The sequence below is a fragment of the Juglans regia genome, chromosome 10, assembly GCF_001411555.2.
Source record: "Juglans regia cultivar Chandler chromosome 10, Walnut 2.0, whole genome shotgun sequence".
In the NCBI taxonomy this organism is placed as follows: Eukaryota; Viridiplantae; Streptophyta; class Magnoliopsida; order Fagales; family Juglandaceae; genus Juglans; species Juglans regia.
The window spans coordinates 20,995,521-21,008,918 of NC_049910.1; the positions used below are offsets into that span (position 1 = coordinate 20,995,521).

At 41.8% G+C, this 13,398-nt stretch overlaps 1 protein-coding gene across 1 annotated transcript in view; it reads left to right on the plus strand.

The window, feature by feature from the left end:
- LOC109013810 (probable LRR receptor-like serine/threonine-protein kinase At1g56130) overlaps positions 1 to 13,398 on the plus strand; it is a 59,502-nt gene that overhangs the window by 22,271 nt on the left and 23,833 nt on the right. The window lies entirely within an intron of this gene.

A 13,398-nucleotide genomic window follows, 5' to 3' on the forward strand; every position in this document is an offset into this window, starting at 1 on the left:
AATTAAAAACAGAGTCTCTCTGTTAATGAAATCTCTTCATTCGAAAATTCAAAAATCATCTAAGAAAATTCGGCAACTGCCTTTCTTTTCTCAGTTCCCATATTTAAAGGATTACAAGTGCTAAAGATTAGGAAATAAACTAGGAAGGTATTGCCGATATAGCAATCCGAGTCTTACGGAAATAAAATAAGAAAGAATTAAACAACTTAGCAACAAAAGTTTGAAATAAAAAGATAAGAATGGCTAAAGATTCTAATAACTGACTACGTCCTCATCTCCCACAATTTAAGGAGTAGTGTTTGCCTGGGAGCCTTGCTCTCTATTTGCATCAATTGCCGGCCACTCAGAAGAACTTGACTCCGCCAAGTTTTGAAGTACATAGGCAGTAAATAAATCTGGGTGAAGTCGATTGAGTTCCGAAGCTTGTAGCCAAACGGAATTAGACTGGGGTGATTTTTCCATCGCACTAAAAATTTGTAATACCCTCTGCGCCGCGTAGTAACAAATTGGTGATCGAGTATCGACACAATTTCATCTTTTGGGGCTATATGCATTGGAACACGAATAACTGCATCTTGTTGGTTAAATAGATCCGAGGCTGCTGGCACTGGTTCCCCTGAATCATGAAATTGCGTGAGGTCTTCAATGTTGAAAACAGGACTGATTCCGTAGTCAGCGGGTAATTCAATGATGTAGGCGTTAGGACCTAACTTCTTAATCACCTTAAATGGTCCTGCCCGACGAGCATGTAGCTTGTTGAAACTCCTAGGAGGAAAACGTTCAGGTTTTAATTGTATAAGAACCATGTCGCCAACCTGAAATTGTCTGTCCTTCCGCCTAGTATTCGTAAAGGTAGAATATGCTTCCGTGCTGAGAGTCAGACGCCTCTTGACTTCGTCATGGATATCCTTCATGTAACTAGAGAAATCCAACGCTGCTTCACTGGGTCTAGAAGGCAAAGTTAAAGAGTGGAGGTCCAATGGGGTGTTGGGGCGAAAACCATATACCACTGCAAATGGTGTGCAACCAGTAGAGCGATTAACAGAGTTATTGAAAGTAAACTCAGCTTGTGGTAACACGAAGTCCCAGCTCGCTGTATGATCTGCTACTAAACACCTTAATAAATTTCCCAAACTCCGGTTGGTCACTTCGGTTTGGCCGTCGGTTTGAGGATGAAATGCATTGGAAAATAGTAGTTTTGTCCCCATCTTTGCCCACAAAGTCTTCCAAAAATAACTCATGAACTTAACATCCCGATCAGACACTATGGTAGTTGGTACACCATGTAGCCGAACTACTTGGAAAAATAGTGCCACTGTTTTGGATGCATCGTAAGTCTTGTGACAAGGGATGAAATGAGCCATCTTTGAAAAGCGATCCACCACCACCATTATGGAATCATGCTACCGTAGTGTCTTGGGTAATCCAAGCACAAAGTCCATACTAAGGTGCTGCCAAGGCCTATCTGGAATGAGAAGGGAGGTATAGAGACCTGCTTGCTGCTTGGTCCCTTTATTTACTTGACAAACCCGACATCGAGCCACAACGTTATGCACGTCCCTTCATAGTCGAGGCCAGAAAAACCTGTCATAGACCAGGGCAAATGTTTTATCAACACCGAAATGCCCTGCTAAGCCCCCTCCATGAAGTTCTGAAATAATAAATTCTCTGAAAGAACCGCATGGAATACATAGTCGATTGCCGTGGAACAGAAAACCATCTTTGACTGAGAATTCATTTTTAGTTGCCTTCGCGTTTTCCGTGAGCTGGTGCCAAATAATGCCAAAATCTGCATCTGTAGAATATTGCTGCTTCAGATTGTCGAATTCTAAGGCGTTAACCGACGATATAACTAGCAAATGGGGTCTCCTGCTTAGGGCGTCGGCTACTTTATTTTCAGTTCTAGACTTATGCTTGATAACGAAGTCAAATTGTTGTAGAAAATCCATCCACCGAGCATGCCGTGCATTCAACTTACTTTGAGCATTTAAGTGTTTTAACGAATCGTGATCCGTATAGAGAATGAATTCTCTATGAATCAAATAAGGACGCCAATGTTTGAGAGTTTGAATCAAAGCATAAAATTCCATATCATACGCCGAATAACGCCGACGGGCCTCATTGAGTTTTTCACTATAGAAGGCAATAGGATGTCCTTCTTGACTGAGTACTCCACCCACACCTACATGCGATGCGTCACATGCAACTTTGAATATTTTGGAAAAATCTGGGAGCTTCAAAACGGAAGCTTCTCCCATTTTCGTTTTGATCTCATTGAAGGCGTTATTGGCAGAAGCAGTCCACAAAATTTTTTTTGACTTCAAACACTCGGTGATGGGGGCCATGATGGTGCTGAAGTTTCGTACAAAACGTCGGTAGAATGTTGCCAGCCCATGAAAGCTACGCACCTGAAAAAAGTTACAAGGAGCAGGCCAACTTTTAATTGCTTGAACCTTGGCAGGATCGGCTTCTACCCCTTTGTCTGAAATAATAAACCCCAAGAAATTCACCCACTTCTTCATAAAAGAACACTTGCCACGGTTTACAAAAAGCTGTTCTCTTTTTAATGTCTCCAGAATTGCTGCACGTGGTCTAAATGATCCTGCAAACAATGGCTAAAAATCAAGATGTCATCGAAATAGAAAACTACGAATTTGCCTAAGAAAGGTTTGAGTGCTTGCGTCATGACACGCATAAATGTGCTTGGCGCGTTGGTTAGTCCGAAAGGCATGACCAACCACTCAAATAAGCCATCTTTTGTTTTGAAAGCCCTCTTCCACTCATCTCCGGGACGGATTCGAATTTGATGATACCCTCTAAGCAGATCAATTTTTGTAAAGATGGATGCCCCACTCAATAAATCTAACATGGCGTCCAGTTGGGGAATAGGAAATCGGTACTTTACCGTTATTTTGTTGATCGTGCGGCTATCAACGCACATCCTCCAAGTAGTATCTTTCTTGGGTGTTAGTAGAACTGGTACAACGCACGGGCTAAGACTTTCTCGGATGAATCCACTGTCAAGTAATTGCTGAATTTGTCGATTTAGTTCCTCATTTTCTGTGGGACTCATACGGTAGTGTGGTAGGTTGGGCAAGGAAGAACTTGGAAGTAGATCAATGGCATGTTGCACCTCTCGCAATGGTGGTAGCTGTCTCGGCATTTCATCTGGCATGATGTCATGGAACTTCCCTAGCATCTTCGTAAATTCAGTGGGGATAATACCATCACCTTGTTTAGCCTCTCGGTTCACTACCAACAACACTAATTGTTCTCCTTTTAGAGCTTGAGTAAACTACCGAATGGTTAGCACTGGAACAACCTCTTCTTTTTTTGTTTGTTTCGGTTGTGTCTCAAACTCAGAAATCTGCAAAGGGTCTAAAACGAATTTCTTGCCATTAAATTGAAAAGAGTAAGAATTGGTATACCCATCATACAACACCTTTCTGTCATAAAGCCAAGGTCGACCCAATAATAAATGACAAACAGTCATAGGGACCACATCACACTAGGCCTCATTCGTATAGTTTCTTCCCAGTGCAAATTTCACCAAGCAACAATGCTTTACCAAGATGGGGTTATCTTCATTAACCCAGCTTACTCGATACGGGGTGGGGTGTTTTTGAACTGTCAAACCCAACCACTCCACTGCATCATTAGAGATTACATTCATTCCACTCCCATTGTCAATGATAACATTTAACGCACGACCACTATGCTCCATACGGGTATGGAAAATATTGGTCGCCTCCAAACGAACCACTACCATGGAACTTCTTCTTGGTGCCAGTCAAAACTCGGTGAATGACACAACTGGGCAGATCAGTTGCTTCCAAGTGTTCTACATCTTCACCATCACTTTCTTCATATTCTTCTTCTTCAACTTCCTCCTTTGCATCAACCATACTAAGTTCTTTTCCACACACAAAGGCCAATTTCTTTTCCTTCGTAGGACATACCACAACAAAATGTCCAAACCCCTTGCACTTATAGCATTGTGGTCCATCGCCCGTAAGCTTGGCCTTTCCTCTTTGGTCACCCACCACGGCGTATCTGCCTTGGTTAGTGGGCAGACGTGGTTTCTGGAATTGTTGTGTTGGTGCGCGTTCTTGCTTGGGATCCGTAGATGACATGCGTCTACCATTGAAGAAGCCCAGTTGCTTTTCAACTCGTAAATCCAATTGATAAGCTTCATCAACATTTAGGAGTCGTGCTATCAGCATCTCTTTCCGCAGCTCATTACGCAAGCCCGTGCGGTAACGAGCAAGAGTTTGTTGCTCGTTTTCCACCACCTTGCTACGTACAGTCAGTTCATGGAAACGATCTGTATATTGGTCGACAGTCAATGTTTCTTGCCTCAGTTGCAGCATCTCTTCAAACATGACTTGCTCGTAGTCAATAGGAAGATATTTCTCTTTCAGCCGCTCCTTCATTTCTTCCCAATTAGACACTGGCGCACGTTGAGTACGACGTAGTTGCTCTTCCACGCTACCCCACCAAGCTCGTGCATGGCCTTTTAAATTCATACGGACATAACGGACTTTTCTATCCTCGGACACAGAGAACCAATCAAAATAATCCTCAATTGCCGTCAACCAATCTTCAAAAGCATTGGGATCCAGCTTCCCAAAAAAATCTGGGGCATCTACCTTCATTCCCTTGGCTAGTTCATCAATAGAGTGACGGTCGAAGCCACGTCCTTCTCATCCCCTGGGAAATTCACGGCCATTCTGCCCAAAGCGAACATCATGACCACCAAATCCCCTGTTCCTCTCCCCGTATTCTTCATCGTCTTCGTTCCCTTCATTGCCGTCTACTTCATCTTCCGGAGGAGGTCTGCGCCCTCTCCTATTCTGGGGTCCAAACTCATCTCGAGTTCGACGTTCCTCCATCGTATCCAACCTTTGATTGATTTGTTCCAGAACAGATGCGAGTTGGGTGATCTGCGCTTGTAGCTGGGGTAGATCAATGTTTGGATTTTGGTTATTCGACATATTGTAAGAATTACCACTACGAGTTACAGGCATGAAACACTGAGTTCCTTGATGAAAGAAACCTGGCTCTGATACCAAAAATGGTGCAAGCCTTAAGAGCCAACCTCACGTTGACGTCCAAGGGGAGAAAATTACACACAGAGTCTCTCTGTTAATGAAATCTCTTCATTTGAAAATTCTAAAATCATCTAAGAAAATTCGGCAACTGCCTTTCTTTTCTCAGTTCCCATATTTAAAGGATTACAAGTGCTAAAGATCAGGAAATAAACTAGGAAGGTATTGCTGATATAGCAATCCGAGTCTTACGGGAATAAAATAAGAAAGAATTAAACAACTTAGCAACAAAAGTTTGAAATAAAAAGATAAGAATGGCTAAAGATTCTAGTAACTGACTACGTCCTCATCTCCCACAATTTAAGGAGTAATGTTCGCCTGGGAGCCTTGCTCTCTATTTGCATCACAATTGGTTGGGAGTTTAAACTATTTAATGATTACAAGACCCGATATTTCCTTTGTTGTCCAACAGGTTAGTCAGTTTATGTAGGCACCTTGCCAGCTTCATCTTGCTGCTATTCGACGTATCATTCGTTATCTCAAGGGGACTTCTCGACATGGGTTGTTCTTTCCGGTTGGATCTCCTATTCTACTGGCAGGTTACAGTGATGTAGATTGGGCAGGATGTGAGGACACTCATCGTTCTGTCACAGGTTGGTGCATGTTTCTCGTAAATGCTTGTCGCCAACAGTCATGCTTGACAGCATGTGAGTAGCATGTGGGAATATCAAAATTGGACAATGCAGCAGTAAGAGCTGAAATAGAATTGCCAGAAGAAAACCCATACCTATTCTAGGGGTACAGACACTCGAGGAGAGCAACGTACCAAAGGCTCTGGAGGTGCTGCAACTGACTGATTCCGGTGCATGTTAGGATCAGATATCGGGTGAGCCGCCGGAAGAGACTGTGGGCTGGAGCGTCTTATATACACCATACCTGGTTTAAAGCGAGAACTGACTTGATGAAGATCTAAGAATTACTACTCAAAGGAGGGGAGGACCATAGTAGAAGAAGAGGGCACAAATGACACATGAAAGAAATGTTGATTTTCAAAGAAAATAACATTCCTAGAAATACGTGTACGATGTAATGTAGGATCATAGCAAACAAATCCCTTTTGACACACATTATATCCCAAGAATGCACATTTAACAGATTGAGCAGATAATTTATGTCGCTCATGAGGAAGTAAATAAACAAAACATACACAACCAAAGATACGAAAATTATCGTAACTAGGTTGCTTAGCAAACAAACGGAAATAGGGAGACTCCATGTGTAAGATTTGGGAAGGTAAACGATTAATCAAGTGAGTAGCAGTCTTCAGAGCCTCAACCCAAAACATGGATGGAACAGAAGATTCTAACAAGAGAGTACGTACCACATCAAGAAGATGACAATTTTTGCATTCGGCTACTCCATTTTGTTGGGGAGTAGCGGGACCTGAACGTTGATGGATAATACCTTTAGAAGCCAAGAATGTCTGAAACTCAGTAGACAAATATTCTCCACCAGAATCTGTGCGTAATGTCTTTATAGTCGTAGAAAATTGATTGTCAACATACTCTAAAAACTTAGTGAAAGAACGAAAAACCTCAGATTTAGAGCGAAGAAAATAAATCCAAGTGAATCTACTATGATCATCAATGAAAGTCACATAGTATTTAAATTTTTCATGTGAACTAACTGGGGAAGGTCTCCTAACATCACTATGGATAAGATCAAAGCACACTCAAGAGTTTTGCTTTTACCAAGTTTACAAGAATCACACTCAAGAGATAAAGAATAATGTTCTTTATTACCAAGAAAGCCAGAGTGCAATACATGAGATAAGATTTGAGTATTGGGATGGCCTAAACGACAACGCCACACCATACTCAGATCAGGAACATTATTACAAGCAAAAGACTTAATAGAAGAAATTGGAGAAAGTGCTGGAACAGGTAAAAATAGTGGAAGCAAGCGCCCCACTTTAGGTCCCTTTGCGATCGGCTCCCCCGTTACCTGTTCCTGCATAACACAACCATTACCAGAAAAATTAATAGCACAATTGTTATCAACTAATTGACCAACAAAAATAAGATTCGTGGAAAGCTGAGGAGCAAGAAACACATTAGTAAATGTAGAAGAGGCATCTCTGAAAGTAGCTATTGGCAGAGAATTGTCATTGGCAGTCTGAATGACAGATTGACCATCATAGGGCCGAACATGACACAAAGTTGTGGGAGTATTTGTCATGTGATTAGAAGCCCCTGAGTCTACGTACCAAAGTGTAGTAGAATTTTTACTTTGAAACCCCATTGCAGATAATGCTGAAATTAGCATCTGTTGCACCATTTCAGGGGTGCAGTAAGTTGCTACAGGAGGTGCAAGATCAGAGGAAGCACCTGAGGAAGAGTCATGTGCTACAGAAGTTGCTGCGGGAGGAATAGTAACAAAAGTCTGAAATGCTTGGGCCTGACGATTCTGGGGGCGGATACGACATTTTTTGATAATATGACCATTTTTCTTGCAATAAGAATAATATTTTTTAGGACAATTGGCAGCAATATGCCCATATGCCTTGCAGCAGAAACATTGTAAATTTTTAGAAGTCATAGGTGATCATTGTCCTTGGGTAGCATAAGCCACAGTTTCCGTCCCGGAACTACCATGAGATTGCTCCAGAATAGCTTGAGTACTAAGACGTTTTTCGCGAAGTAACTCACCAAAACAAATATCAAGAGAGGGAACAAGAAATCTGTTCAGTAGAGAGGAGCGAACAAATTCATATTCCGGGCGTAGTTTCATAAGAAACTGATCATGCCGGCTAGTCTGGTGAAGCTTCTGAATAGTCGAAAGTGCGGCAACAGGAACATCCGCTATAACCAAATCAGTATATTCATGACAAAGAGTCAAAAATGCCGAGTAGTAGTCTTGGATGGAAAGACTACCATGTTGAAACATGGCAATCGCATGTTCCAACTGAAAGCGACGAGCATCATTATCTTGATGATAAACCTTCTTCAAGTAATTCCACATGAATTGAGTGGAGCGATGAGCCTGCAAGTTGGTGACAATATGTGGCTCCACCGAACCAAGAAACCAAACATGATCCGAGCATCAAGCACATCCCAAGAAGGAGAAGACACGACATCCTTGGATTTGTCAGTGTTGGATGTTTGTGCAACATCCGTGTCATCAATATCGCCCCAAAGGTCTTTTCCCTTGAGAAAAAGTTCAAACTAAAAAGTCCAAGTAGAGTAATTTTTGCCTGTAAACTTGACACACATAGGTGCAAAGTCCATTGCAAATAAATGGAACCCGAGACAAAGCAAAAAATATCCAAAAAATTAAAGGAACTGAGAGAAGGACCTGCTGCTGACAAATGAGAGAAGCCAAAAAAATACCCAGACCAAAAAAGAAATATGCCGAAACCACCCAATCCAGGAAAAAGACTCCCAAAGCGGAGAACAAAACAATACCAAGACCTTAATCAGAGGCTCCCGAAAGACACCACTCCAGGAGAAGAACGTGTCGATGGATTGAGAGGATGCCTAAAATGCCCAAAACTAAGACAGAAGCTGCCGACAAAGGCTAGCCTAGAAATAGAATGCCGAAAAACAGGAAGCTTTGACGTCGGTCGTGATACACTAAAAACAGAAGGTGCCGAGATGTGCTGCCGAGACTCAGAAGTCGCCGACACATGAAACCGAGAAAAAAAATTGATTCACGCGAGCGACAATGAAACCAAGAGAAAAAAATTTCAACCGGCTCTTAATACCATGTCAAGATAAGTAAAAAATGCTGTATGAATGGCTGAATCGTTGGCCTTGTGATTTCTCTCTATTATATAAATTGTACAAAAGAGTTCTATACATGGAAAGAACTACGTATATGCTAATGTTCCCTATACAATCTGTCAAATATTAAGCTAATTATTTGGAAGAGTAAATCAAGGAAACAAATACGGAAACAAGTATGGAAACAAATATGGACAGCAAAGCTGTCCATTGACATTAGAGACCCGAGTTTGTTTCTTACTTTTCCACGAAATAAGTGCATTGCCTTGAAACATGCATCAACCAGTGACTGAACGACGATTATTCACACAACTCACCCAATCAGCATCATTATAAGCCACCAATTGAATTGGTGATGCAGTAGGAAAGTAAAGACTGCGATCAGAAGTACCCCTTAGGTACCGGACAATGCGACGAACAACAGCCAACTGTGGAAGATGAGGAGTTTGCATAAACTGACTACCTTGCTAAACTGCAAAAAAATGTCATGCCTAGTGATGATCAAATAGTTCAGGTTGCCGACCAATTGTCGATAGAGAGAAGGATCGGGCAAAAGCTCACCTTCATCTTTATGATGCTTCACATTCACCTCCATGGGAGTTTGCATAGAATTCCCTTCTTGAAGACTTTCCAATGCAATCAACCAGCCTATTTCAACCCATAGAGAGACCTTTTTAACTGGCACACATATGAAGGTGTAACAAACAAGCCTTGTGGTAGAGTCATATAGATCTCTTCCTTAAGATCACAATGCAAAAAAGCGTTCTTGACATCCATCTGCAGCAAAGGCTAGCCCTTTGAGGCACCTATGGCTAAGATGATCCGTATGATAGTCACTTTAGCCACAGGAGCAAAGGTCTATTTTAATCCACCCCATACTCTTGCCGGTTACCAAGCGCCACCAACCGTGCTTTATACCTGTCTAGAGAACCATCAAACTTGATGGTGTATACCCATTTACACCCAATGGGCATAATACCAGATGGACAAGAAACAACATCCCAAGTATGGTTCTATTGCAAAGCCTGCAGCTCTTCATCCATAGCCTTTACCCAGCAGGCTTGCGTAGCTGCCGGAGAGTAAGAATTGGGCATACTGATTTGAGCTAAAGTCGCATTGAGCGATGTGTGGGAAAATCCATACCTTTCTGGTGGATGAGAAGGTTGGCAGGAGCGCCGAGGAGTAGAAGCTTCAGGAATAAATGCCGGATCAGAGTCGGGAAGGGGTGGTGATAGAAGTGGAGGTTGCCGTCTCTGATAAACAACACCTGGTTTAAAGCGCTCAATAGGCCGAGATACATCATCAAAGTTAGGAAGCATAACCAGGTCAAACCTAGGAACAACATGGCTTTGAAAGAAATATTGATTCTCAAAGAAGATCACATTCCTAGAAATACGAATGTGATCAGCTGCAACATCAAAGCACTCAAAACCTTTTTTGAGGCACACTGTATCCCAAGAAAGCACATTGAACAGATTGAGCTTGTTGTTTGTGATGTTCATAAGGAGGTAGACGAACAAAGCACACACATCCAAATGTATGCAAGGTTTGATAACTAGGATGTGAACCAGCTAGACAATAATATGGTGACTCAAAGTCCAAAATATGAGATGGCAGACAATTAATCAGATAGACAGCAGTGGACAAAGCTTCCACCCAAAGCTTAGGAGGAACATAGGACTCTAAAAGCAAAGTCCGAACAACATCTAACAAATGGTGATTCTTGCGTTTAGCCATACTGTTCTGTTGAAGTGTATAAGGGCAAGAACGTTGAGAAATAATGTTTTTATGCTGCAAAAAGGCTTGGAAAGTATGAGACATATACTCACCACCATTATCTGACCTCAAAACCTTAAGACATGTAGAAAACTGGGTCTCAAGGTAGGCAACAAAGGTCTGAAAAACCTGAAGCACCTCCCCCTTAGAACAGAGAAAATACACCCAAGTAAAACGGCTATAATCATCAATGAACATCACAAAATATTTATAATGGGCATGCGAAGCAACTGGTGTAATACCCCAAACATCACTATGGAAACATCAAAACATTTGGTAGCTCGACTACCATGCATAGGAAAAGGAAGAATTTGCTTTTGCAAGTTTGCAAGAAGTACAGTCAATAGACAAGCCATGAGTAGAAATCTGATCTTTATTGCCCAGAAAACCATGCTTAAACAAATGATGTAAAATCAAAGAATTGGGATGGCCTAATCGCTTGTGCCAAACGTCACTCTGATTGTTTACAGTACTACAAGCCAAAGATAAAATGCTAGGAATAGAAAACTACAGAGGAAACAATCACCCCACTTTAGGCCCCTTCGCAATCACCTTCCTCGACACCTGATCCTACACAAGACAATCACCACAAGAGAAGGAAAACGTTACAATTATTATCCACTAGCTGTCAACTGAAATCAAATTAGCAGATAACCCAGGAGACACAAACACGTTATGGAAGGACGATCCAATATCTCCAACTGCATTAATAGGTAGGTGACTCCCATTTGCAATCTAAATGTATTGAGGACTATTATAACTTCGAACATTAAGCAATGATTCAGACTGACTAGTCATGTGATTGGAAGCTCCTGAATCAACAAACCAAGGAGAGGAGACTGTCTTACCATTACCTTGAAGTCCAAATGCAGAAAAGGCTGAGATGATCATTTGCTGGACCATCTTAGGGGTGAGGACAGCCTGACTAGTACTTGTTGTAGTGACTGTCGGAGCTACAATAGGTGAAGATTGTGTTGCAGGGGTAGCTTGGATAGCAGCTTGAAAGGCCTGTGCTTGCCAATTTTGAGGACGGATTGGACACTCTTTAGTGATGTGCCCCAGTTTCTTGCAATATTTTCAATATGGCTTTGTGCAGTTGATAGCAATATGGCCAAATTCTTTGCAACTGTTGCACTGGATTTGACATTTTCCTCTTCCTCTTCCTCGTCCTCTTCCCTGGGCTGCATAGGCGACATTCACCATCTCTTAATGCAGCCTCTCTTGTCCCATTCCTGCCTGAGTAGCCAATCTCTGTTCTTCCCGCAGCAATTCTCCAAGACAAACATCTAATGTAGGAACTGGATTTTGGTTTAATAACCCAGCCCGTGTAGCCTCATATTCTGGCCTTAATTTCATCCGAAATTGATCACGTCTACTCTCCTCATGAATTGTCTGAAGTGCGGACAGCGCCTCCTTGGGTACCTTAGCATGTATAATACCCAAATTTTCGCTCCACAAGTTCAAGAAACCAGAATAATATTGCTCAATAGAAAGGTTACCTTGATTGAAATTTGCTATCTCCAATTCCAGCTGAAAATGGCGTGCATTCTTGTCTTGATTATATATCTGCCCTAGATATTCCCACATCTCTTTAGTTGTAGAAAAAGACCTCAAGTTGTTCACCATATGCGGTTCAATGGAGCCCAGCAGCCAAGAGACAATGCGTTCATCCTTTGCCTCCCATGGACCGAGTTCCTTGGGGTCTTTTGAGACTGAAGATGTCCCATCAATATGTCCCCACAACTCCTTTCCTTTCACAAACATCTTAAACTGAAACTCCCAACTAAGATAGTTCTTCCCATTGAAACGAAGAATAGAGTTTTTTCCAGACATTGTGAAGACAGAAATAGCCCAGAAAAAACACCGTAAAAGAGCCTAAAAGCTGAGAACAAACCTCCAAATAACCTGAGAATATCGAGAGTCAAAGATCTCCAAGAGCCCAGCAGCAAAGAAACCCAAAGAAAATTCCAAGATAGCACCACAGATGTGCTGTCGCAACCACCAGAAAAACAAGAACCAAAAAAAAAAAAAAAATGTGCTAGAGTCCGAGAGCCCCAAGGCTAGATCTGAGAAAACCAAAGAAAAAAAAAAAACTAGGAAGCGTTTAAATTCTAGGTTCAAAACACAAGCTTTGATACCATATCAGATTGACCGAATGCCTCTCACCATTGTGAGAATTCCATTAAATAGAAAAGTTTGGTAGCTATACATGGAAACTCTATATATGGAAAACTAGCTATACACAACTATATAGTTAGAGCTATACACGGCAAAGCTAAGAAAGGAAACTAATATGTACAGCTGATGTAAATAAGGTAAGAAAGATATGGATAAAATCTTCCAATCATAGAATCTGCCGATCCTATTGAAAGTTTGGTCCCGAAGCCAACGAGCAAATAGGACTCGGCTCATACCTAGACTCCTCCAGCCCATTCTTAGAATAGACAGAGCCATCCCGCTCCCTCCCAACCTTTAAGTATAAATCTGGGCAGGTAGCTTTCTTGCTAGTTTAAGGTCGACGGTAGTGAAGTACAAGAAGGCCATTTCTGTCCACCTCCCTTCTCACATAGTCCTACATGGACGTTACTGCTCATACAGCTCTCAACCGGCATACAGTTAGCCTTCCCTTACAAACAATGGAAGTGTGGATGTCTCAACGTCAAATGGAGGAATTTTGTTTTTCTTTTCAGCAATAACATGATGAGAGCAACCTCAAAAACCTACAGATCCTCCACCCTATCCTGCCATTTCATTGGTTGCTTAAACTCATCCTAGAAGAAGAAGCCATGTTT